The following is a 4775-nucleotide window of genomic DNA, read 5'->3' as shown; positions in this document are numbered from 1 at the left end:
GAACAATTTAGTATCTACAAATAGTGTTGTTTGGTTATGTCTTTGCTGTTTTTTAAAAAAACCGAGGAAGTCCAGTTGGAGCTTTCTTTTCCTTGTTTTCCCGATTGGTAATAATCCGGTTTAAACTGTGTTTGGTGGCGGTTGAGATGTGTACTTTCAATTTCTAAGTGAAGTTATACCAGAGGATGGGTGGGGTATTTACCCCATCGATCTTAAATGTTTTTTTTTCTTTATTCATATTGCTATTCTATGGTATATTTACTTTCTATTCTGCTTGTGTTTGTGGTACAGCTCTAGCTAGAAGGAGGGAAAATGGTTGGGATGGCTAGATGCCCACTTATGGGCAGTTTGGGATGAGTAGTTGCCCCTTTGGGCAGGAGGTGAGTTCCCCTATTCAGCGCCATTGGCACTTGAAATGGTGGTTTGTATTGCTTTTAATCTTTGATAGTTTTGTAGGTTTGTTAAATGTAGTGGTTTCAGTTTATGTAGTTTTTATATTTGATGGATCATATGACACTAAGGCTCAGTGATTTGTGGTTTGAGTTCCTCCTCTCTGGAATTTAAATGTTACTGCAGAATGTTATGGCTAATGACTTGATTAAATGTGAACCTGGAATATCAAGGGAAGTCACTCACCAATTAAGAGGAAGAAGGTACTTTTGAGTCTTAGAAAGGAGAAAGGGGATATTCCTTTGTTACAGGAGACGCACTTGGATGACAGGGAGCATTTGAAACTACAGCAGAATGGATTTGATCGGGTTTACTTCACATCATTTAATACCAGAAATAGGGGAGTGGCTGTATTGGTGAGGAGGAATCTCCCATTTAAGTTACAAGAGTGTGTTAAAGACTCTCACACAGGAGGTTTGCAATTCTTATAGCGTTGTTAAATGGGGAAGAATATGGTGTTTAAATGTTTATTGCCCTCCAGCTCAGCCCCTCAACTTTTTGCTAGACACGTTTTCTAAATTGATCAGTCTGGAGTACTGGCATATCATTGCAAGGGGAGATTTTAACTGTCTCATGGATCCCACAGTACAGAGGTTGCCCAAAGCCCCCCCCCACCCGCCAACCATGATACCCTCTGTACAAACTAAACAATCAATGGATCTGTGTGTGGAGTGAGGGTTGGTGGACATCTGGAGGTGTCTCCACCCTACAGGCAGGGATTTTACGGGTTTTTTTTTCCAATCCACACAGATGTCACACCAGGATTGATTTTTTTTCCAATCCCCGTGGCAACCCTGGAATTGGTGGCACCTTGTACGATCGGTAATATTACCATCTACACTCCAGTGTACCTGTTGGTTAAGATTAAGGACGTTACAGTGGGTCCAAGGCACTGGCAAATGGATCCCTTTATCCTCAAGGATAATACATTTGTGGAGCATTACTCTCGGGCATTTTGGGCTTTCCTAGACATTAACTCACGCTCGGATGGTAGCCAATCCTTCCTTTTGGAAATTGCCAAAGCCGATGCCAGTGGGTCAGTTATTTCCTACACTGCCAGTAGGAGGCGGAAGAAGGGTGAGCAGCAACGTCTCCTCGAAGCACGGTTGAAGGCAGCTGAGAAGGTCGACTTTGACAGACCCTCGTTGGTCAAGTTACAGAGGATTACGGCGCTGCGGTCTGCATTGAATTCCATGCTCACGCAGACAGCAAAGAATGAGCTTACTTTTGCAAAGCAAAGGTTATATGATCATGGAGACAGGTCTGGTAAATACTGAGCATATCTCGCTTGGAAAAGGAGCGCCCCTCAAGCCATTACAGTGATTAGGGAAGGGTCTGGGAACCGAACGTGTGACTCCAAAAAGATTAATGTGTCATTCCAGAGATTTTACTCTAAGTTATATCAATCTGAGGGTTGTGAGGAGGGTCGGGCCAAAATGGAGGCTTTATTCAAGGATCTGGAGCTCTTGGGTGTGACCCCCGAACAAGAGTCTTTTCTCAATGTCTCCTTATCAGAGCAAGAGGTGCAGGAGGCTGTGAAGCAGCTTCAGAGTGGAAAGGCACCCGGTCCTGATGGACTACCCAGCAAATTCTAGAAGGAATTTGTAAACATATTGTCAGGCCCAATGTTCAACATGTTTAATGACACATACAGCCATGATTGTATCCCGCCATCTCTGAGAGAGGCCAATATTTCGCTTATTCTTAAAAAAGGGAAGGTCCCGGGGGACTGTGCTTTGTACAGGCCCATTTCACTCTTAAATGTGGACTTTAAAATCCTCTCCAAGACCCTTGTGTTCAGGCTGGAGACTGTGTTACCTTCTATTGTTAAAGAGGACCAGACGGGCTTCATAAAGGGCCGCAGATCCTCCAATAATGTTAGGAGGCTGCTTAATGTAATTCAAGTGTGTCAACAACAGTCAAAATAGGGATTGGTGATTTCTCTAGATACAGAGAAGGCCCTTGACCGAGTTGAGAGGCCGTACCTTTTCTATACTCTGGAGCGGTTTGTTTTGGGTGAAGTTTTTATAAGATGGGTAAAGGTTCTCCACAATGACCCTCCACTGCAGTCATCACCAACAGGGTGTGATCAAGCAATTTTAACATTTTTTGGGTCAGCCGGCAGGTCTGTTCCCTTTCCCCACTGCTTTTTACAGTGAGGATTGAATCATTGGGGGAGGCCATTCATAGGGATCCCAATATATCAGCTCCAGACGTGGGGTCAAATTTACATCAGAGTTTATTGTATGTGGACGATGTCCTCATTCTTTCGTCAAATCCAGCAGTTTCAGTCCCTCGCCTGTTAGCATGCATCTGTGTGTTTGGCACCTTTTTGGAGGACAAGATTAATTTTGCAAAATCAGAGACTATGCCTATGGGTGGTCTTATGAAAGTGTTTCGTCTTGAGGGTGAATATCGATTCCCATTTAAATGGTCACGGGGGTGGGGTCTTGTGTATTTGAGCATGTTCATTACTCCAGTTCGGGATCGGCTGTTCAAAGCCAATTTTTTTCAATTATTTGACAAATTCAAACAAGACCTTCAAAGATGGAGGCGCTTCTGGTCTCGTGGTTGGGTCGGATAGCGCTTATTAAGATGAATATTCTCCTTCGTTTACTATACCCTATATGGATGCTCCCCCTGATTTTCGATAAGCAAACAATCAGGAGACTGAATGGCTGGTTCAGCCCCTTTATTTGGCATCGTCAGTGGCCCCTCATTAAATGAGCTAAACTGCGATTGTCTCACAGACTGGGGGGAGTGGATCTCCCAGTCATTAAAAACTACCAACTGAGCTTACTTTTATCCTACATGAGTGATTGGGCTTGTGGGAACCCTCTTTCAATATGGTTAGATATTGAAACTTCCCAGACTAAGGTGACCCCTTACTCACTTGCTGTGTTTGGACAAAATGAGGACAGTTAGGGAATATTGGCATAACCCAATAGTTATCGATACTGTTAAAGCACGGAGGGCAATTCGGTAGAGGGAAGGCAACATTGGCAAGACACCTTCTCTTACACCGGCTATGCCGGGTTTTCAACCGGGGATGATAGATTCAGGATTCAAACATTGGGCAGTTAGGGGTGTGTCTTGTGTGGGTGATTTGTTTGAGGGAGACACAATGATGTCCTTCGATCAGTTAGCACGGAAACACGAGCTATCTAACAAGGACCTCTTTTGTTTATTTCAAGTTATGTATTTTATTAAAAAAAAAGACACTTTTGACTGATCCCTCCAAGTCCGACATAGAGAGAGGGGCGATTTAGCCCCAGTCCTGCAGACCCCACAAAGTTGTGTATTTTTCTGACACAACATCCCACCAAACCCAACACAGACCTGGGGAAATTTCCAGGGAAGATGAGAAATCGACTTGACATCAGACAAAGAAGATCAGCCGTGAAGACAAGGCTTGAATGTTAGCCACCCCAGATGGGACTTGAACCTACAATCCCAGGGTAAGGAAGCCAGTGCCTTAGTTATTAAACCACTGGGGCCACATTGACAAATCTGAAATGGCAACCTATAAATACTGCACCCTGAACCTCTCATATTGTGTTCTTCTCTGAGTTTTATACTCACACTGATTGGTTGTTCCCCCTTCCATCTCGCACTAAATCATTGGCTGCTTGATAAAATTCATCTTACCTCCCAGTTCTCCCCAAACGGACAGACAAGAAATCCACCAAACTCCAACTTTGCACAACTCAACTCTGAGGAAAATGGAGCAGACAGGAAAATAGCAAAGGGCTCAATGTTATTTTGTGCAGCACTTTCAAGATATTTGCAGTTAGTGGGGAAGGAGGAAGTGGAGATGTTGCAAAAAGCTGCATTGAGGACAAATCAACAGGAACTCAGCGGGCATTCAGCCCATTGGGGCTGTGCTGTCTCTTTCAGACAATTCACCCCAAGATCTCCCAAATCCTGGAATTACCTTGTGCAAGTTTCGACAAAAGAGCATTTGTCATAATCCCGAAGCAGGCAAGTGATTTTTAATGGTGTAGTTGAAAAATCCAGTCTATTTGGATTGAGATGGAGTTGATATGGGACGAAAATCAGCCACACAAAGACCAGGCTTAAAAAGTCAACACCCCAAAAGGGATCTGAATCTCCAATCCACGACATCAGAAGCTACAGTCTTACCCATTATGCCACAAAAACTCACTGCCAATACTCTACTGGGAATAGTTGATCTTAAACGAGTGCTACAGCCGAGCATATTCCAAGATCCGTCACGACACACTGAGGGATGCACTAAAGTTTCGGGCAGCTGCTGCCAAGGTGTAACAGGGAAACAACACAGTCTCAGGTCTTTCTGACAAATT

The sequence above is a fragment of the Chiloscyllium punctatum genome, chromosome 18 (assembly GCF_047496795.1).
Source record: "Chiloscyllium punctatum isolate Juve2018m chromosome 18, sChiPun1.3, whole genome shotgun sequence".
Taxonomy (NCBI): domain Eukaryota; kingdom Metazoa; phylum Chordata; class Chondrichthyes; order Orectolobiformes; family Hemiscylliidae; genus Chiloscyllium; species Chiloscyllium punctatum.
This window is presented reverse-complemented; position numbering follows the sequence as displayed.